The sequence below is a fragment of the Drosophila elegans genome, unplaced genomic scaffold, assembly GCF_018152505.1.
Source record: "Drosophila elegans isolate 14027-0461.03 unplaced genomic scaffold, ASM1815250v1 contig_380, whole genome shotgun sequence".
NCBI classification, from domain to species: Eukaryota; Metazoa; Arthropoda; class Insecta; order Diptera; family Drosophilidae; genus Drosophila; species Drosophila elegans.
The window spans coordinates 3753-27451 of record NW_024545764.1 but is presented as its reverse complement, the minus strand read 5'-3'; the positions used below and the strand labels follow the sequence as shown (position 1 = coordinate 27451).

The following is a 23699-nucleotide window of genomic DNA, read 5'->3' as shown; positions in this document are numbered from 1 at the left end:
GTCCAAAAACATATATAGGGTAGTGCCTGTTGGCTGGCAACCAAATATATGGGTATTTCTCAGAACATATAAAATTAATATTATATTGTGAATACCTATAATAAATAACATTCATATATATGAAAATGTTGTAATATATCAATATTATTGATATATTATATATGAAATGTATGGAAAATATAAAATATTCCTTCAATTTCCTCAAGTATATGGAGGAAATTCATATGAAGGGAGACTTTTAGTACTGTAAACATGCAGTTTAAAGACGGCGTGTCCAAAAACATATATAGGGTAGTGCCTGTTGGCTGGCAACCAAATATATGGGTATTTCTCAGAACATATAAAATTAATATTATATTGTGAATACCTATAATAAATAACATTCATATATATGAAAATGTTGTAATATATCAATATTATTGATATATTATATATGAAATGTATGGAAAATATAAAATATTCCTTCAATTTCCTCAAGTATATGGAGGAAATTCATATGAAGGGAGACTTTTAGTACTGTAAACATGCAGTTTAAAGACGGCGTGTCCAAAAACATATATAGGGTAGTGCCTGTTGGCTGGCAACCAAATATATGGGTATTTCTCAGAACATATAAAATTAATATTATATTGTGAATACCTATAATAAATAACATTCATATATATGAAAATGTTGTAATATATCAATATTATTGATATATTATATATGAAATGTATGGAAAATATAAAATATTCCTTCAATTTCCTCAAGTATATGGAGGAAATTCATATGAAGGGAGACTTTTAGTACTGTAAACATGCAGTTTAAAGACGGCGTGTCCAAAAACATATATAGGGTAGTGCCTGTTGGCTGGCAACCAAATATATGGGTATTTCTCAGAACATATAAAATTAATATTATATTGTGAATACCTATAATAAATAACATTCATATATATGAAAATGTTGTAATATATCAATATTATTGATATATTATATATGAAATGTATGGAAAATATAAAATATTCCTTCAATTTCCTCAAGTATATGGAGGAAATTCATATGAAGGGAGACTTTTAGTACTGTAAACATGCAGTTTAAAGACGGCGTGTCCAAAAACATATATAGGGTAGTGCCTGTTGGCTGGCAACCAAATATATGGGTATTTCTCAGAACATATAAAATTAATATTATATTGTGAATACCTATAATAAATAACATTCATATATATGAAAATGTTGTAATAAATCAATATTATTGATATAATATATATGAAATGTATGGAAAATGTGAAACATATCGATATTGATCAATATTAGTTGAGATATCCCATATGTTGGGTGGCAAATAGAATTGAAAATACCCGATTTCAAGACAACGTGTCGAAAAACACATATAGGATGGTCAGTGGTTGTCCATCTATAGTTGAACAAAATTTATGATATCCATATAATTTTGTCAATTTAATAGCAAAATTAAATATTTTCCGTATGTTTTGTATCTTGATTCTTGCGAATACGAGACTTGGCTTGATACGGTTAATATTAAGTGTCATCACTTTTTAGATAATAATGTTGAAAACGAAAGCCAAGGTTGTATATATTATTATATGGCAACAATTGTTTTCCGACCTTTATCGTTAATCTAATTCAGGCTAATGTTATTATTAGTGCTGTTGTTATATATATTATATATATATTATAAATGTTTCATATGCGCTCGGTTTTATGTGATATATTACCAGAGAGTTATATGGAAATGATAGATTTTAAATTTATCATAAAAATACAAATGATTTAACTCAATATTTATATTGGTTAATCAAAAATAATTGGTACATGTGTGAAATATATATGTATGGCGAAATAAAATGATATTTTAAAATGAAATATGTAAATATGAATTATATTATAGAATTATATATGAAAAAATTCTAGTTACTGTGGGCAAACGTGGCGTGTAACAAATATAAAGAATTTTAAAACGATTATGAAGCTAAACAAAGATAGCCATATTCGTATCAAGATTATTTTCCTCCCTCCTAAATGCAATTTAAAGAAAAATACTCTATAATAAATTTTGTATTACTAATTTCTATTTTAAAAAAATATGAAAGTAATATGAATTAAAAACATTATTCTGGTTGATCCTGCCAGTAGTTATATGCTTGTCTCAAAGATTAAGCCATGCATGTCTAAGTACACACGAATTAAAAGTGAAACCGCAAAAGGCTCATTATATCAGTTATGGTTCCTTAGATCGTTAACAGTTACTTGGATAACTGTGGTAATTCTAGAGCTAATACATGCAATTAAAACATGAACCTTATGGGACATGTGCTTTTATTAGGCTAAAACCAAGCGATCGCAAGATCGTTATACTGGTTGAACTCTAGATAACATGCAGATCGTATGGTCTTGTACCGACGACAGATCTTTCAAATGTCTGCCCTATCAACTTTTGATGGTAGTATCTAGGACTACCATGGTTGCAACGGGTAACGGGGAATCAGGGTTCGATTCCGGAGAGGGAGCCTGAGAAACGGCTACCACATCTAAGGAAGGCAGCAGGCGCGTAAATTACCCACTCCCAGCTCGGGGAGGTAGTGACGAAAAATAACAATACAGGACTCATATCCGAGGCCCTGTAATTGGAATGAGTACACTTTAAATCCTTTAACAAGGACCAATTGGAGGGCAAGTCTGGTGCCAGCAGCCGCGGTAATTCCAGCTCCAATAGCGTATATTAAAGTTGTTGCGGTTAAAACGTTCGTAGTTGAACTTGTGCTTCATACGGGTAGTACAACTTACAATTGTGGTTAGTACTATACCTTTATGTATGTAAGCGTATTACCGGTGGAGTTCTTATATATGTTTAAATACTTGTATTTTTTCATATGTTCCTCCTATTTAAAAACCTGCATTAGTGCTCTTAAACGAGTGTTATTGTGGGCCGGTACAATTACTTTGAACAAATTAGAGTGCTTAAAGCAGGCTTCAAATGCCTGAATATTCTGTGCATGGGATAATGAAATAAGACCTCTGTTCTGCTTTCATTGGTTTTCAGATCAAGAGGTAATGATTAATAGAAGCAGTTTGGGGGCATTAGTATTACGACGCGAGAGGTGAAATTCTTGGACCGTCGTAAGACTAACTTAAGCGAAAGCATTTGCCAAAGATGTTTTCATTAATCAAGAACGAAAGTTAGAGGTTCGAAGGCGATCAGATACCGCCCTAGTTCTAACCATAAACGATGCCAGCTAGCAATTGGGTGTAGCTACTTTTATGGCTCTCTCAGTCGCTTCCCGGGAAACCAAAGCTTTTGGGCTCCGGGGGAAGTATGGTTGCAAAGCTGAAACTTAAAGGAATTGACGGAAGGGCACCACCAGGAGTGGAGCCTGCGGCTTAATTTGACTCAACACGGGAAAACTTACCAGGTCCGAACATAAGTGTGTAAGACAGATTGATAGCTCTTTCTCGAATCTATGGGTGGTGGTGCATGGCCGTTCTTAGTTCGTGGAGTGATTTGTCTGGTTAATTCCGATAACGAACGAGACTCAAATATATTAAATAGATATCTTCAGGATTATGGTGTTGAAGCTTATATAGCCTTCATTCATGGTGGCAGTAAAATGTTTATTGTGTTTGAATGTGTTTATATAAGTGGAGCCGTACCTGTTGGTTTGTCCCATTATAAGGACACTAGCTTCTTAAATGGACAAATTGCGTCTAGCAATAATGAGATTGAGCAATAACAGGTCTGTGATGCCCTTAGATGTCCTGGGCTGCACGCGCGCTACAATGAAAGTATCAACGTGTATTTCCTAGACCGAGAGGTCCGGGTAAACCGCTGAACCACTTTCATGCTTGGGATTGTGAACTGAAACTGTTCACATGAACTTGGAATTCCCAGTAAGTGTGAGTCATTAACTCGCATTGATTACGTCCCTGCCCTTTGTACACACCGCCCGTCGCTACTACCGATTGAATTATTTAGTGAGGTCTCCGGACGTGATCACTGTGACGCCTTGCGTGTTACGGTTGTTTCGCAAAAGTTGACCGAACTTGATTATTTAGAGGAAGTAAAAGTCGTAACAAGGTTTCCGTAGGTGAACCTGCGGAAGGATCATTATTGTATAATATCTTTACCGTTAACACAAAATTTTGTATTATTTAATAATACAAAAAAAAATAAATTTGCCAAAAAATATATTATATTATATAATCTATATATATATATATATATAAATATGTCAAAAAATATATCAAAAATATCTTATCTAATTTAAAGCGTTTTAATGAAAGAAAAAGTATAGTCCTATGGACTTAAATAGCTCGAGCAAATGGTGTCCAATGCCGAGTAATTATTATGAGATATCAATTACGAGTCGTGGGCGGAGGCTCTGATGTCCATAAAATAAAAATCGACCTGGCCAATCGATTAGAGATACAGATAGATAGAAGATATATATACGATATGTTAAATATATAATATATAATAGAATATAATATAATTACTTTGTGTGTATATGGACCATAATATACACGCGTTGCGCATATGTATTGTTCATCTAAGTTATGGGCATACATTGGTTAATGCAACAACCTAAAATATATAATGTTGTACCCGGTTAATAATCAGGTTAATGTTTTATATAAAATGCAATATATATCAAACTTAAATAGAAATAAAATGAAAAATGAAAATTGGTATTATATTGTTTATATGAAACTAAGACATTTCGCAACATTTATTTTAGGTATAAAAATACATTTATTGAAGGAATTGATATATGCCAGTAAAATGGTGTATTTTTAATTTCTTTCAATAAAAACACAATTGACGAAATTAAAAAAACAAATATTATAAAACTCTAAGCGGTGGATCACTCGGCTCATGGGTCGATGAAGAACGCAGCAAACTGTGCGTCATCGTGTGAACTGCAGGACACATGAACATCGACATTTTGAACGCATATCGCAGTCCATGCTGTTATGTACTTTAATTAATTTTATAGTGCTGCTTGGACTACATATGGTTGAGGGTTGTAAGACTATGCTAATTAAGTTGTTTATAAAATTTTTAAATAAAATTTATAAGCACATGGTATATTATTGGATAATTATTTATTATTCATAATATTAAAAAATATATGAAAAACATTAACTCACAATGGATGTGATAAACGAAGAAAAATATTTTCGTTTTCAATCAAATGATACTGAGAAATGTCTAGCATAAAAAATGTTGAAATATTTTTCATCTAGAATTGTCTCTTATTAATGATTAGAAATTCGAAAGCTATTGGAAATGTTATTGCTCTTCGTTGGTTCTTTATAATTATCGAATTTATAAAATGTTTTCTCATTATATTTAAAGAATTAATTAATAAAAAGTTATATACAACCTCAACTCATATGGGACTACCCCTGAATTTAAGCATATTAATTAGGGGAGGAAAAGAAACTAACAAGGATTTTCTTAGTAGCGGCGAGCGAAAAGAAATCAGTTCAGCACTAAGTCACTTTGTCTATATGGCAAATGTGAGATGCAGTGTATGGAGCGTCAATATTCTAGTATGAGAAATTAACGATTTAAGTCCTTCTTAAATGAGGCCATTTACCCATAGAGGGTGCCAGGCCCGTATAACGTTAATGATTACTAGATGATGTTTCCAAAGAGTCGTGTTGCTTGATAGTGCAGCACTAAGTGGGTGGTAAACTCCATCTAAAACTAAATATAACCATGAGACCGATAGTAAACAAGTACCGTGAGGGAAAGTTGAAAAGAACTCTGAATAGAGAGTTAAACAGTACGTGAAACTGCTTAGAGGTTAAGCCCGATGAACCTGAATATCCATTATGGAAAATTCATCATTAAAATTGTAATATTTAAACAATATTATGATAATAGTGTGCATTTTTTCCATATAAGGACATTGTAATCTATTAACATACAAAATTTATCATAAAATATGGCTTATAGTTTAATCCAATTAAAATGCTTGCGTTTTAACACAGATTAAATGTCATTAATTTGATAAAGTGTTGATAGATTTATATGAATACAGTGCGTTAATTTTTCGGAATTATATAATGGCATAATTATCATTGATTTTTGTGTTTATTATAAGCACTTGTATGATTAACAATGCGAAAGATTCAGGATACCTTCGGGACCCGTCTTGAAACACGGACCAAGGAGTCTAACATATGTGCAAGTTATTGGGATATAAACCTAATAGCGTAATTAACTTGACTAATAATGGGATTAGTTTTTTAACTATTTATAGCTAATTAACACAATCCCGGGGCGTTCTATATAGTTATGTATAATGATATTTATATTATTTATGCCTCTAACTGGAACGTACCTTGAGCATATATGCTGTGACCCGAAAGATGGTGAACTATACTTGATCAGGTTGAAGTCAGGGGAAACCCTGATGGAAGACCGAAACAGTTCTGACGTGCAAATCGATTGTCAGAATTGAGTATAGGGGCGAAAGACCAATCGAACCATCTAGTAGCTGGTTCCTTCCGAAGTTTCCCTCAGGATAGCTGGTGCATTTTAATGTTATATAAAATAATCTTATCTGGTAAAGCGAATGATTAGAGGCCTTAGGGTCGAAACGATCTTAACCTATTCTCAAACTTTAAATGGGTAAGAACCTTAACTTTCTTGATATGAAGTTTAAGGTTATGATATAATGTGCCCAGTGGGCCACTTTTGGTAAGCAGAACTGGCGCTGTGGGATGAACCAAACGTAATGTTACGGTGCCCAAATTAACAACTCATGCAGATACCATGAAAGGCGTTGGTTGCTTAAAACAGCAGGACGGTGATCATGGAAGTCGAAATCCGCTAAGGAGTGTGTAACAACTCACCTGCCGAAGCAACTAGCCCTTAAAATGGATGGCGCTTAAGTTGTATACCTATACATTACCGCTAAAGTAGATGATTTATATTACTTGTAATATAAATTTTGAAACTTTAGTGAGTAGGAAGGTACAATGGTATGCGTAGAAGTGTTTGGCGTAAGCCTGCATGGAGCTGCCATTGGTACAGATCTTGGTGGTAGTAGCAAATAATCGAATGAGACCTTGGAGGACTGAAGTGGAGAAGGGTTTCGTGTGAACAGTGGTTGATCACGAGTTAGTCGGTCCTAAGTTCAAGGCGAAAGCCGAAAATTTTCAAGTAAAACAAAAAGCAAACTATTAAGAAACACAAATAATAATAAAAGGCAAAAATAATATACTTGAATAATTTTGAACGAAAGGGAATACGGTTCCAATTCCGTAACCTGTTGAGTATCCGTTTGTTATTAAATATGGGCCTCGTGCTCATCCTGGCAACAGGAACGACCATAAAGAAGCCGTCGAGAGATATCGGAAGAGTTTTCTTTTCTGTTTTATAGCCGTACTACCATGGAAGTCTTTCGCAGAGAGATATGGTAGATGGGCTAGAAGAGCATGACATATACTGTTGTGTCGATATTTTCTCCTCGGACCTTGAAAATTTATGGTGGGGACACGCAAACTTCTCAACAGGCCGTACCAATATCCGCAGCTGGTCTCCAAGGTGAAGAGTCTCTAGTCGATAGAATAATGTAGGTAAGGGAAGTCGGCAAATTAGATCCGTAACTTCGGGATAAGGATTGGCTCTGAAGATTGAGATAGTCGGGCTTGATTGGGAAACAATAACATGGTTTATGTGCTCGTTCTGGGTAAATAGAGTTTCTTTCATTTATGGAAGTTACTTGTTCCCCGGATAGTTTAGTTACGTAGCCAATTGTGGAACTTTCTTGCTAAAATTTTTAAGAATACTAATTGGGTCAAACCAATTAGTTCTTATTAATTATAACGATTATCAATTAACAATCAATTCAGAACTGGCACGGACTTGGGGAATCCGACTGTCTAATTAAAACAAAGCATTGTGATGGCCCTAGCGGGTGTTGACACAATGTGATTTCTGCCCAGTGCTCTGAATGTCAAAGTGAAGAAATTCAAGTAAGCGCGGGTCAACGGCGGGAGTAACTATGACTCTCTTAAGTGGACATGGGTTTAAGATTGTGCAGAAGGGGTGTAATTCCGAAATTCGTAAGTCATGCAATCTTAAATCAAGCCGACTCAAAACCTCCTCGTGGTGTCTACTGGAAATGTCAATTAGTTTACTAATTGGCAGCCAATTTGAGCGACGAAACGCTCCAAAGGGTTACCAGCCCTTTGGTAGCAAATAAATGTTGGTACAAATGAAAATAATGAGCCTCGGATAATGAATGATCTGTTGACGACCCGACCCTCCATGGTTGGTTACCTGGAGGACCAACATGAACCAAACGTAGCAGCTACACCATCACACGGTGTGCTCTGCGGAATATGTGGCCGGTCCTTTAAGAATCTTAGAGGACTGGGCGTGCATAAATCATATCAGCACAAAGACGAACTTGATGAAGAACGTCGGCGTGTTGATATAAAACTAAGATGGAGTGAGGAAGAGAAGTGGATGATGGCGAGAAAGGAGGTTGAGCTTGCAGCAAATGGTTTGACGAAACACATAAATAAGCAACTAGCGGAATCTTTCACACACCGCAGCGTCGAAGCCATTAAAAAGCTAAGACAGAGGGGTGATTATAAGGAGAAAATCGAGCAGATAAGAGGGCAATCTGCTCTCACCCCAGAAGTTGCCGAATTAACCATACAGCGCCGCCCTAGTAATAGCGAGCAAGACCACCCAGTATCAACATCAACCACGGACCACCTCACCCATCTCGAACAGTCGAACAGGGAAATTATGCGGACACTACAAGGCTATCGCCAAATTGTAGGATGTAATTCCAAATGGAGAGCCCAACAATTACAACACATTATCGATGTGGCGCAATTCGAGGGAAAGGAAACCACTCTCCAAAGTTTATCCGGTTATCTCCAGGATATTTTTCCGATTCAGAATGAACGTCACATTCTGTCGAGACCTCCTCGGAGGCCTCGAAATAGGAGAGAAACCAGAAGGCAGCAGTTCGCTCAAACACAGCGTAACTGGGATAAACATAAAGGAAGATGCATCAAGTCCCTGCTTAATGGAACTGACGAGTCTGTAATGCCAAACCGAGAATATATGGAACCCTATTGGAGAGAAGTTATGACACGGCCTAGCCCATGCTCATGCGCGGATGAAGTGATCCAAGACGGTCACTTGCATGAGAGGGTATGGTCCGCAGTTACAGTGCGCGACCTAAGGGCCAATAAAGTGTCACTTTCTTCAGCTCCGGGGCCTGATGGAATATCTCCGAAATCTGTCAAGGAGGTGCCATCTTGCATTATGCTACGCATATTGAACCTAATTCTATGGTGCGGAAAATTACCCGACTTCATCCGACCGGCCAGAACCATCTTCATTCCGAAGACGGCGACGGCAAATCGTCCGCAAGACTTTCGTCCCATTACGGTACCCTCAGTGTTGGTTAGGCAACTAAATGCCATTTTGGCAACCCGATTGACTTCATCAATCAATTGGGACCCGCGACAGCGGGGGTTCCTTCCAACCGATGGGTGTGCCGACAATGCGACGATAGTTGACTTAATCTTGAGGAACAGCCATAGAAAATATAAATCATGCTACATCGCCACATTAGATGTAAGCAAAGCATTTGACGCGGTGTCTCATGCTGCAGTCACCAACACCATGACTGCCTATGGCCTACCAAAAGACTTTGTCGACTACGTACAGAAGACGTACGAGGGCGGCGGCACCACTCTCAACGGAGAAGGATGGATGTCAGAGGAATTCGTCCCTGCTAGAGGTGTTAAGCAGGGTGACCCTCTGTCTCCTATACTATTTAATCTGATCATTGATCGGTTACTTAGATCCCTCCCCAACGAGATTGGTGCCAAACTTGGAAACACTATGACAAACGCGGCCGCGTTTGCAGACGATTTGGTCCTATTTGCGGAAACTCGAATGGGGCTTCAAACATTGTTGGATCATACAGTAGGCTTTTTGGCCTCTGTTGGACTCAACCTTAATGCTGATAAGTGTTTTACTATCAGCATTAAGGGTCAACCAAAACAGAAATGTACGGTCGTAGATCGACACGTATTTCGTATTGGTTTGAACGAGTGTCCAGCATTGAAGCGTACAGACGAGTGGAAGTATTTAGGTATCATATTTAATGCAAATGGGAGAGTTCGATACAATCCAGCCGAGGACCTAGGTCCAAAGCTGATGAGATTGACACGAGCTCCCCTAAAACCACAACAGAAGTTATTTGCACTTAGAACGATCCTTATCCCACAGCTCTATCACAAGTTGACCCTTGGGAGTGTGACGATAGGCGTTTTAAGGAAGTTTGACAAACTTGTACGATTCTATGTGAGAAGATGGCTAAGTCTTCCACTGGATGTGCCGGTAGCATTCATTCACGCCCCCCATGTATGTGGAGGACTCGGGATTCCATCAATAAGATGGATGGCACCGATGCTTCGTTTAAGAAGATTGAGCAGTATAAAATGGCCTCATCTCGAACAATCCGAGATAGCTAGCTCTTTCATCGAAGACGAAAAGCGGAGGGCCCGGGTTAGATTACTAGCGGAACATACAGAATTGCTATCGCGTCCAGCAATAGAAAAGTACTTCGCAAATAGATTGTACATGTCTGTTGATGGTAGCGGTCTCCGTGAAGCAGAGCATTATGCCCCGCAACACGGATGGGTAAGTCAACCCACGCGTTTGCTAACAGGAAAGGAATATTTGAACGGAATTCGAATACGGATAAATGCCCTACCTTCAAAGTCTCGTACTACGAGGGGAAGGCACGAATTGGATCGACAGTGTCGTGCAGGATGTGATGCTTCCGAAACAACAAACCACATCATGCAGAAATGCTACCGAACGCATGGGAGGCGGGTAGCTAGACACAACTGCGTAGTAAATTCAATCAAGGTGGGACTTGAGAGAAGAGGCTGCGTGGTCATTGTTGAACCAAGTCTGCATTGCGAATCCGGCTTGAATAAACCAGACCTGGTAGTAATCCGAGATAATCGCATTCATGTGATTGACGCTCAGGTTGTGACAGACGGACAATCGATTGATGAAGCGCACCAACGCAAAATCAAGAGATATGACAGACCGGACATACGAACGGAATTGCGGCGACGATTCGGAGCGATTTGTGAAATAGAGTTTCACTCGGCAACTCTAAACTGGAGGGGAATCTGGAGTGGTCAATCGGTAAAACGATTGATAGCGACGGACCTCCTCTCCAGGCACGAATCACATATGATAAGTATCCGAGTGATACGAGGAAGTCATAACTGCTTCACACAGTTTATGTGCCTCAGCGGATACATACGTGGTGGACGTAGCTGATATGTCTGGTTCATATCATTGCCTGCTACCTTGGCATTAAAAATTCTGGAAACAAAAAGGTATAAACACAGCCTTCGTGGTATGAGGTGGTTTTTAGTACGTAGGCGTTGCAGAGCTAATTCTCTCTTTTGGTTCTGAGATCTGCAACGAATCGTGCATGCGAGTTAGCGATATGTGTCGGAAACAATCGAACTCGTATCTATGAAGATTTCCCATCCTCGCGTCAAAAAAAAAAAAAAAAAAAAATAGCCAAATGCCTCGTCATCTAATTAGTGACGCGCATGAATGGATTAACGAGATTCCTACTGTCCCTATCTACTATCTAGCGAAACCACAGCCAAGGGAACGGGCTTGGAATAATTAGCGGGGAAAGAAGACCCTTTTGAGCTTGACTCTAATCTGGCAGTGTAAGGAGACATAAGAGGTGTAGAATAAGTGGGAGATATTAGACCTCGGTTTGGTATCGCCAATGAAATACCACTACTCTTATTGTTTCCTTACTTACTTGATTAAATGGAACGTGTATCATTTCCTAGCCATTATACGGATATATTTATTATATCTTATGGTATTGGGTTTTGATGCAAGCTTCTTGATCAAAGTATCACGAGTTTGTTATATAATCGCAAACAAATTCTTTAATAAAAGGAGTGCATTTATGTATTTTTGATTTGAAAATTTGGTATAACTCCAATTACTCAGGTATGATCCAATTCAAGGACATTGCCAGGTAGGGAGTTTGACTGGGGCGGTACATCTCTCAAATAATAACGGAGGTGTCCCAAGGCCAGCTCAGTGCGGACAGAAACCACACATAGAGCAAAAGGGCAAATGCTGACTTGATCTCGGTGTTCAGTACACACAGGGACAGCAAAAGCTCGGCCTATCGATCCTTTTGGTTTAAAGAGTTTTTAACAAGAGGTGTCAGAAAAGTTACCATAGGGATAACTGGCTTGTGGCGGCCAAGCGTTCATAGCGACGTCGCTTTTTGATCCTTCGATGTCGGCTCTTCCTATCATTGTGAAGCAAAATTCACCAAGCGTTGGATTGTTCACCCATGCAAGGGAACGTGAGCTGGGTTTAGACCGTCGTGAGACAGGTTAGTTTTACCCTACTAATGACAAAACGTTGTTGCGACAGCATTCCTGCGTAGTACGAGAGGAACCGCAGGTACGGACCAATGGCACAATACTTGTTCGAGCGAACAGTGGTATGACGCTACGTCCGTTGGATTATGCCTGAACGCCTCTAAGGTCGTATCCGTGCTGGACTGCAATGATAAATAAGGGGCAATTTGCATTGTATGGCTTTCTAAACCATTTAAAGTTTATAATTTATTTTATGAACGACAATGGATGTGATGCCAATGTAATTTGTAACATAGTAAATTGGGAGGATCTTCGATCACCTGATGCCGCGCTAGTTACATATAAAAACATTATTTAATACAATGACAAAGCCTAGAATCAATTGTAAACGACTTTTGTAACAGGCAAGGTGTTGTAAGTGGTTGAGCAGCTGCCATACTGCGATCCACTGAAGCTTATCCTTTGCTTGATGATTCGATAATAAATATATATATATATAATATATAACATAATCAATTTAAATTATCATCATATATGTTTGATAGTTTTTGTTGTTATATATTATTTATATATTTTATTAGGAGGAGGAGGTTAAATATGATATGGATTAGATATAACCTAATTAAACAGGTAGCCAAATGCATCGTCATCTTAATAGTGACGCGAATGTGTGATATTATATATCTTAAGAGTATAAGTCACATACAGTAGCCTAATGTTCTATCGTCATCTATTTAGTGACGCAGATATAAATTGTCAAAATATAATAAGTCTTGCTTGATAGCAAAACTTATGTCTCTTATTAAAGGCAAATGAAATGATATCTATGCATATTAAAGAAGAAAGAATTATAAAGCCATATAAATAAACATATTTTAATATGAAAAATATGAATCTAAAAACTACACAAGTCTTTTTGGTAGCCAAATGAATCGTCATCTACTTAGTGACGCATATAATAAAATGTCAAATTAAAAGAGTCTTACTACAAGTCTTTTTTGGTAGCCAAATGAATCGTCATTTACTTAGTGACGCATATAATAAAATGTCAAATTAAAAGAGTCTTACTACAAGTCCCTTTATTAAAGGCGGCAAATTAAACGGTATATATATTTATTTTAAATATATATATACAATTTGAAAAAAAACTAAAACGAAAAATTGCATACATATTAAAAAGACTTTTAATATGAAAAATACGAGCCTAAAAACTACAAGTCACTTATGGTAGCCAAATGCATCGTCATCTTAATAGTGACGCGAATGTGAAAACAAATGCCGAGTGCTGAAGTTCCAGGTAAGAGCTTAGATATTATATATCTTAGGACTATAAGTCACATACAGTAGCCAAATGAATCGTCATCTATTTAGTGACGCAGATATAAATTGTCAAAATATAATAAGTCTTGCTTGATAGCAAAACTAATGTCTCTTATTAAAGGCAAATGAAATGATATCTATGCATATTAAATAAGAAGAAAGAATTATTAATACAAGTCATTTTTGGTAGCCAAATGAATCGTCATCTTACTTAGTGACGCATATAAACAAATCTCAAATTAAAAGAGTCTTATTTATATTATAAATATATACAAATATACAAAAAAAAATGTTCCATATGAAAAATTTGAGTCTAAAAACTACAAGTCCCTTATGGTTGCCAAATGGAATCGTCATCTACTTAGTGACGCTGATAAAAAATTGTCAAAGTAACAAGATTTACTAAAAGTTTCGAATTAATAAATGAAATGAATATGAAATGAAATGAAATGAAATGGAATGGAATGGAATGGAAGAATGAAATGAAATGAAATGAAATTTAATATATTTAATATTAAAAAAATATATCTATATTCATTTGGGTAAATTGAGAATATCCATACAATGGATTGCTTATAGTAAAGCAACAAAATATATGGGTATTTCTCAGAACATATAATATTAATATGATTTTGTGAATTCCTATAATAAATAACATTCATATATATGAAAATGTTATCATATATCAATATTATTGATATATTATATATGGAATGTATGGAAAATATAAAATATTCCTTCAATTTCCTCAAGCATATGGAGGAAATTCATATGAAGGCAGACTTTTAGTACTGTAAACACGCAGTTTAAAGACGGGGTGTCCAAAAACATATATAGGGTAGTGCCTGTTGGCTGGCAACCAAATATATGGGTATTTCTCAGAACATATAAAATTAAAATTATATTGTGAATACCTATAATAAATAACATTCATATATATGAAAATGTTGTGATATATCAATATTATTGATATATTATAAATGAAATGTATGGAAAATATAAAATATTCCTTCAATTTCCTCAAGTATATGGAGGAAATTCATATGAAGGCAGACTTTTAGTACTGTAAACATGCAGTTTAAAGACGGCGTGTCCAAAAACATATATAGGGTAGTGCCTGTTGGCTGGCAACCAAATATATGGGTATTTCTCAGAACATATAAAATTAATATTATATTGTGAATACCTATAATAAATAACATTCATATATATGAAAATGTTGTAATATATCAATATTATTGATATATTATATATGAAATGTATGGAAAATATAAAATATTCCTTCAATTTCCTCAAGTATATGGAGGAAATTCATATGAAGGAGACTTTTAGTACTGTAAACATGCAGTTTAAAGACGGCGTGTCCAAAAACATATATAGGGTAGTGCCTGTTGGCTGGCAACCAAATATATGGGTATTTCTCAGAACATATAAAATTAATATTATATTGTGAATACCTATAATAAATAACATTCATATATATGAAAATGTTGTAATATATCAATATTATTGATATATTATATATGAAATGTATGGAAAATATAAAATATTCCTTCAATTTCCTCAAGTATATGGAGGAAATTCATATGAAGGGAGACTTTTAGTACTGTAAACATGCAGTTTAAAGACGGCGTGTCCAAAAACATATATAGGGTAGTGCCTGTTGGCTGGCAACCAAATATATGGGTATTTCTCAGAACATATATAATTAATATTATATTGTGAATACCTATAATAAATAACATTCATATATATGAAAATGTTGTAATAAATCAATATTATTGATATAATATATATGAAATGTATGGAAAATGTGAAACATATCGATATTGATCAATATTAGTTGAGATATCCCATATGTTGGGTGGCAAATAGAATTGAAAATACCCGATTTCAAGACAACGTGTCGAAAAACACATATAGGATGGTCAGTGGTTGTCCATCTATAGTTGAACAAAATTTATGATATCCATATAATTTTGTCAATTTAATAGCAAAATTAAATATTTTCCGTATGTTTTGTATCTTGATTCTTGCGAATACGAGACTTGGCTTGATACGGTTAATATTAAGTGTCATCACTTTTTAGATAATAATGTTGAAAACGAAAGCCAAGGTTGTATATATTATTATATGGCAACAATTGTTTTCCGACCTTTATCGTTAATCTAATTCAGGCTAATGTTATTATTAGTGCTGTTGTTATATATATTATATATATATTATAAATGTTTCATATGCGCTCGGTTTTATGTGATATATTACCAGAGAGTTATATGGAAATGATAGATTTTAAATTTATCATAAAAATACAAATGATTTAACTCAATATTTATATTGGTTAATCAAAAATAATTGGTACATGTGTGAAATATATATGTATGGCGAAATAAAATGATATTTTAAAATGAAATATGTAAATATGAATTATATTATAGAATTATATATGAAAAATTCTAGTTACTGTGGGCAAACGTGGCGTGTAACAAATATAAAGAATTTTAAAACGATTATGAAGCTAAACAAAGATAGCCATATTCGTATCAAGATTATTTTCCTCCCTCCTAAATGCAATTTAAAGAAAAATACTCTATAATAAATTTTGTATTACTAATTTCTATTTTAAAAAAATATGAAAGTAATATGAATTAAAAACATTATTCTGGTTGATCCTGCCAGTAGTTATATGCTTGTCTCAAAGATTAAGCCATGCATGTCTAAGTACACACGAATTAAAAGTGAAACCGCAAAAGGCTCATTATATCAGTTATGGTTCCTTAGATCGTTAACAGTTACTTGGATAACTGTGGTAATTCTAGAGCTAATACATGCAATTAAAACATGAACCTTATGGGACATGTGCTTTTATTAGGCTAAAACCAAGCGATCGCAAGATCGTTATACTGGTTGAACTCTAGATAACATGCAGATCGTATGGTCTTGTACCGACGACAGATCTTTCAAATGTCTGCCCTATCAACTTTTGATGGTAGTATCTAGGACTACCATGGTTGCAACGGGTAACGGGGAATCAGGGTTCGATTCCGGAGAGGGAGCCTGAGAAACGGCTACCACATCTAAGGAAGGCAGCAGGCGCGTAAATTACCCACTCCCAGCTCGGGGAGGTAGTGACGAAAAATAACAATACAGGACTCATATCCGAGGCCCTGTAATTGGAATGAGTACACTTTAAATCCTTTAACAAGGACCAATTGGAGGGCAAGTCTGGTGCCAGCAGCCGCGGTAATTCCAGCTCCAATAGCGTATATTAAAGTTGTTGCGGTTAAAACGTTCGTAGTTGAACTTGTGCTTCATACGGGTAGTACAACTTACAATTGTGGTTAGTACTATACCTTTATGTATGTAAGCGTATTACCGGTGGAGTTCTTATATATGTTTAAATACTTGTATTTTTTCATATGTTCCTCCTATTTAAAAACCTGCATTAGTGCTCTTAAACGAGTGTTATTGTGGGCCGGTACAATTACTTTGAACAAATTAGAGTGCTTAAAGCAGGCTTCAAATGCCTGAATATTCTGTGCATGGGATAATGAAATAAGACCTCTGTTCTGCTTTCATTGGTTTTCAGATCAAGAGGTAATGATTAATAGAAGCAGTTTGGGGGCATTAGTATTACGACGCGAGAGGTGAAATTCTTGGACCGTCGTAAGACTAACTTAAGCGAAAGCATTTGCCAAAGATGTTTTCATTAATCAAGAACGAAAGTTAGAGGTTCGAAGGCGATCAGATACCGCCCTAGTTCTAACCATAAACGATGCCAGCTAGCAATTGGGTGTAGCTACTTTTATGGCTCTCTCAGTCGCTTCCCGGGAAACCAAAGCTTTTGGGCTCCGGGGGAAGTATGGTTGCAAAGCTGAAACTTAAAGGAATTGACGGAAGGGCACCACCAGGAGTGGAGCCTGCGGCTTAATTTGACTCAACACGGGAAAACTTACCAGGTCCGAACATAAGTGTGTAAGACAGATTGATAGCTCTTTCTCGAATCTATGGGTGGTGGTGCATGGCCGTTCTTAGTTCGTGGAGTGATTTGTCTGGTTAATTCCGATAACGAACGAGACTCAAATATATTAAATAGATATCTTCAGGATTATGGTGTTGAAGCTTATATAGCCTTCATTCATGGTGGCAGTAAAATGTTTATTGTGTTTGAATGTGTTTATATAAGTGGAGCCGTACCTGTTGGTTTGTCCCATTATAAGGACACTAGCTTCTTAAATGGACAAATTGCGTCTAGCAATAATGAGATTGAGCAATAACAGGTCTGTGATGCCCTTAGATGTCCTGGGCTGCACGCGCTACAATGAAAGTATCAACGTGTATTTCCTAGACCGAGAGGTCCGGGTAAACCGCTGAACCACTTTCATGCTTGGGATTGTGAACTGAAACTGTTCACATGAACTTGGAATTCCCAGTAAGTGTGAGTCATTAACTCGCATTGATTACGTCCCTGCCCTTTGTACACACCGCCCGTCGCTACTACCGATTGAATTATTTAGTGAGGTCTCCGGACGTGATCACTGTGACGCCTTGCGTGTTACGGTTGTTTCGCAAAAGTTGACCGAACTTGATTATTTAGAGGAAGTAAAAGTCGTAACAAGGTTTCCGTAGGTGAACCTGCGGAAGGATCATTATTGTATAATATCTTTACCGTTAACACAAAATTTTGTATTATTTAATAATACAAAAAAATAAATTTGCCAAAAAATATATTATATTATATAATCTATATATATATATATATATAAATATGTCAAAAAATATATCAAAAATATCTTATCTAATTTAAAGCGTTTTAATGAAAGAAAAAGTATAGTCCTATGGACTTAAATAGCTCGAGCAAATGGTGTCCAATGCCGAGTAATTATTATGAGATATCAATTACGAGTCGTGGGCGGAGGCTCTGATGTCCATAAAATAAAAATCGACCTGGCCAATCGATTAGAGATACAGATAGATAGAAGATATATATACGATATGTTAAATATATAATATATAATAGAATATAATATAATTACTTTGTGTGTATATGGACCATAATATACACGCGTTGCGCATATGTATTGTTCATCTAAGTTATGGGCATACATTGGTTAATGCAACAACCTAAAATATATAATGTTGTACCCGGTTAATAATCAGGTTAATGTTTTATATAAAATGCAATATATATCAAACTTAAATAGAAATAAAATGAAAAATGAAAATTGGTATTATATTGTTTATATGAAACTAAGACATTTCGCAACATTTATTTTAGGTATAAAAATACATTTATTGAAGGAATTGATATATGCCAGTAAAATGGTGTATTTTTAATTTCTTTCAATAAAAACACAATTGACGAAATTAAAAAAACAAATATTATAAAACTCTAAGCGGTGGATCACTCGGCTCATGGGTCGATGAAGAACGCAGCAAACTGTGCGTCATCGTGTGAACTGCAGGACACATGAACATCGACATTTTGAACGCATATCGCAGTCCATGCTGTTATGTACTTTAATTAATTTTATAGTGCTGCTTGGACTACATATGGTTGAGGGTTGTAAGACTATGCTAATTAAGTTGTTTATAAAATTTTTAAATAAAATTTATAAGCACATGGTATATTATTGGATAATTATTTATTATTCATAATATTAAAAAATATATGAAAAACATTAACTCACAATGGATGTGATAAACGAAGAAAAATATTTTCGTTTTCAATCAAATGATACTGAGAAATGTCTAGCATAAAAAATGTTGAAATATTTTTCATCTAGAATTGTCTCTTATTAATGATTAGAAATTCGAAAGCTATTGGAAATGTTATTGCTCTTCGTTGGTTCTTTATAATTATCGAATTTATAAAATGTTTTCTCATTATATTTAAAGAATTAATTAATAAAAAGTTATATACAACCTCAACTCATATGGGACTACCCCTGAATTTAAGCATATTAATTAGGGGAGGAAAAGAAACTAACAAGGATTTTCTTAGTAGCGGCGAGCGAAAAGAAATCAGTTCAGCACTAAGTCACTTTGTCTATATGGCAAATGTGAGATGCAGTGTATGGAGCGTCAATATTCTAGTATGAGAAATTAACGATTTAAGTCCTTCTTAAATGAGGCCATTTACCCATAGAGGGTGCCAGGCCCGTATAACGTTAATGATTACTAGATGATGTTTCCAAAGAGTCGTGTTGCTTGATAGTGCAGCACTAAGTGGGTGGTAAACTCCATCTAAAACTAAATATAACCATGAGACCGATAGTAAACAAGTACCGTGAGGGAAAGTTGAAAAGAACTCTGAATAGAGAGTTAAACAGTACGTGAAACTGCTTAGAGGTTAAGCCCGATGAACCTGAATATCCATTATGGAAAATTCATCATTAAAATTGTAATATTTAAACAATATTATGATAATAGTGTGCATTTTTTCCATATAAGGACATTGTAATCTATTAACATACAAAATTTATCATAAAATATGGCTTATAGTTTAATCCAATTAAAATGCTTGCGTTTTAACACAGATTAAATGTCATTAATTTGATAAAGTGTTGATAGATTTATATGAATACAGTGCGTTAATTTTTCGGAATTATATAATGGCATAATTATCATTGATTTTTGTGTTTATTATAAGCACTTGTATGATTAACAATGCGAAAGATTCAGGATACCTTCGGGACCCGTCTTGAAACACGGACCAAGGAGTCTAACATATGTGCAAGTTATTGGGATATAAACCTAATAGCGTAATTAACTTGACTAATAATGGGATTAGTTTTTTAACTATTTATAGCTAATTAACACAATCCCGGGGCGTTCTATATAGTTATGTATAATGATATTTATATTATTTATGCCTCTAACTGGAACGTACCTTGAGCATATATGCTGTGACCCGAAAGATGGTGAACTATACTTGATCAGGTTGAAGTCAGGGGAAACCCTGATGGAAGACCGAAACAGTTCTGACGTGCAAATCGATTGTCAGAATTGAGTATAGGGGCGAAAGACCAATCGAACCATCTAGTAGCTGGTTCCTTCCGAAGTTTCCCTCAGGATAGCTGGTGCATTTTAATGTTATATAAAATAATCTTATCTGGTAAAGCGAATGATTAGAGGCCTTAGGGTCGAAACGATCTTAACCTATTCTCAAACTTTAAATGGGTAAGAACCTTAACTTTCTTGATATGAAGTTTAAGGTTATGATATAATGTGCCCAGTGGGCCACTTTTGGTAAGCAGAACTGGCGCTGTGGGATGAACCAAACGTAATGTTACGGTGCCCAAATTAACAACTCATGCAGATACCATGAAAGGCGTTGGTTGCTTAAAACAGCAGGACGGTGATCATGGAAGTCGAAATCCGCTAAGGAGTGTGTAACAACTCACCTGCCGAAGCAACTAGCCCTTAAAATGGATGGCGCTTAAGTTGTATACCTATACATTACCGCTAAAGTAGATGATTTATATTACTTGTAATATAAATTTTGAAACTTTAGTGAGTAGGAAGGTACAATGGTATGCGTAGAAGTGTTTGGCGTAAGCCTGCATGGAGCTGCCATTGGTACAGATCTTGGTGGTAGTAGCAAATAATCGAATGAGACCTTGGAGGACTGAAGTGGAGAAGGGTTTCGTGTGAACAGTGGTTGATCACGAGTTAGTCGGTCCTAAGTTCAAGGCGAAAGCCGAAAATTTTCAAGTAAAACAAAAAGCAAACTATTAAGAAACACAAATAATAATAAAAGGCAAAAATAATATACTTGAATAATTTTGAACGAAAGGGAATACGGTTCCAATTCCGTAACCTGTTGAGTATCCGTTTGTTATTAAATATGGGCCTCGTGCTCATCCTGGCAACAGGAACGACCATAAAGAAGCCGTCGAGAGATATCGGAAGAGTTTTCTTTTCTGTTTTATAGCCGTACTACCATGGAAGTCTTTCGCAGAGAGATATGGTAGATGGGCTAGAAGAGCATGACATATACTGTTGTGTCGATATTTTCTCCTCGGACCTTGAAAATTTATGGTGGGGACACGCAAACTTCTCAACAGGCCGTACCAATATCCGCAGCTGGTCTCCAAGGTGAAGAGTCTCTAGTCGATAGAATAATGTAGGTAAGGGAAGTCGGCAAATTAGATCCGTAACTTCGGGATAAGGATTGGCTCTGAAGATTGAGATAGTCGGGCTTGATTGGGAAACAATAACATGGTTTATGTGCTCGTTCTGGGTAAATAGAGTTTCTTTCATTTATGGAAGTTACTTGTTCCCCGGATAGTTTAGTTACGTAGCCAATTGTGGAACTTTCTTGCTAAAATTTTTAAGAATACTAATTGGGTCAAACCAATTAGTTCTTATTAATTATAACGATTATCAATTAACAATCAATTCAGAACTGGCACGGACTTGGGGAATCCGACTGTCTAATTAAAACAAAGCATTGTGATGGCCCTAGCGGGTGTTGACACAATGTGATTTCTGCCCAGTGCTCTGAATGTCAAAGTGAAGAAATTCAAGTAAGCGCGGGTCAACGGCGGGAGTAACTATGACTCTCTTAAGGTAGCCAAATGCCTCGTCATCTAATTAGTGACGCGCATGAATGGATTAACGAGATTCCTACTGTCCCTATCTACTCACAGTCGGTCTTGGAAAGTTTCGGTGCAGCTGTTGAAGCTGTTGAAGATGTTGAAGCTGTTGTTGCCCCCCTCGTGCTGCCCATGCAGCCGCTGCTGCTGAATCTGTTGTTCCCGCTGCGCCCACTGCTGCTAAATCGAAACTTAAGCATCGCCTTGATGCTACTTCGAGGATCGCGAGCGAGCTTTCCCAAATAAGGGATGAGTTCGTGACGAATGTTGTGTCGGCAAAGTTGAACGCCGTGCAGGCTAGCGCAATGATGCGTAGCCTGAATAGGTACGAGGAGATGGTGTTTTCGCTGGCAACGCGTAACGCCGTCCTCGAGGAGATGAGTAAGCAGCAATCGCTTGCACCTCCTACGCCCGTTGTTGCGCCAGCTGTGGTCTCCTTGCCGCCTACCGGGTATGCAGCTGCGTATCCGAGCCTACCGGTGCCGCACGCTGCTCCGGTTCCTGCGCCGAGGAAGCCTCGCGAGACTTGGTCTGCTGTTGTTGTCAGCAAAGACCCGGGTGTCACGGGTAGCCAGGTAGCGGATAAGGTGCGCAAGGAGATTGCCCCTACGCTCGGTGTTCGCCTGCACGAGGTGAGAGGGCTTGCGCGTGGCGGTGCCATAATCCGCACCCCCCTCGTCAGGAGAAATTCGTAAGGTTGTCGCAAGCAAGAGGTTCGGCGAAGTTGGCCTGGAGGTTAAACAGAACCCTACGCAGCGACCTAGAGTAGTGGTGAACAATGTAGACACGGCTACGACACCAGCCGAGTTTATGAAGGAGCTCTTCAAGAACAATTTCGCCGAAGTGATGGACTTGGCTGCGTTTGAAAAGGCGGTGCACCTGGAGAAGCCGTGGACTGCAGCTGATGGCGCCACAGTAAATGTGACGCTTGAGGTGAATGCCATTGCTTTGGAGATCCTGGACGGAGGCAAGGCGTATATCGGCTGGTTTGCCTATAACTGCCGAGCGCTGGTGCGTACTTACGCGTGCCACAGATGCGTTGGCTTTGACCACAAAGTCGCGCAGTGCCGATACAAGGAGAATGTGTGCCGCCAGTGCGGACAGGCCGGCCACAGTGCGCGAGGCTGCACCAATCCGACGGACTGCCGGAATTGCCGCTTCAAGGGCTACCCGTCGGGGCATCATATGCTCTCGCCGGGTTGTCCTGTGTATGCGGCGGTGCTGGCGAGGGTGAATGCTAGACATTAATGTTTAGCTTCATCCAAGCAAACTGTGGTCGTGGCGAAGTTGCGATGTCCGACGCTCTAGTCAGAATGCGACAGTCAAATTGCCTGTTCGCACTG

At 37.0% G+C, this 23699-nt stretch overlaps 4 non-coding genes and 2 pseudogenes across 4 annotated transcripts; all 6 read left to right on the top strand.

Annotated features, from left to right (window-relative positions):
- The first annotated feature begins 2114 nt into the window (after window positions 1-2114).
- On the top strand, window positions 2115-4109 carry LOC121467345. The gene has a single exon (XR_005977453.1). It is a non-coding gene; the product is annotated as a small subunit ribosomal RNA (ribosomal RNA).
- Window positions 4110-4847: 738 nt separating this feature from the next.
- LOC121467343 lies at window positions 4848-5026 on the top strand. Its single transcript, XR_005977451.1, has one exon. It is a non-coding gene; the product is annotated as a 5.8S ribosomal RNA (ribosomal RNA).
- Window positions 5027-5381: 355 nt separating this feature from the next.
- On the top strand, window positions 5382-12914 carry LOC121467341 (annotated as a pseudogene).
- Window positions 12915-16415: 3501 nt separating this feature from the next.
- LOC121467339 lies at window positions 16416-18408 on the top strand. The gene has a single exon (XR_005977449.1). It is a non-coding gene; the product is annotated as a small subunit ribosomal RNA (ribosomal RNA).
- Window positions 18409-19144: 736 nt separating this feature from the next.
- On the top strand, window positions 19145-19323 carry LOC121467338. The gene has a single exon (XR_005977448.1). It is a non-coding gene; the product is annotated as a 5.8S ribosomal RNA (ribosomal RNA).
- A 355-nt stretch (window positions 19324-19678) lies between these two features.
- On the top strand, window positions 19679-22504 carry LOC121467342 (annotated as a pseudogene).
- Window positions 22505-23699: the final 1195 nt, after the last annotated feature.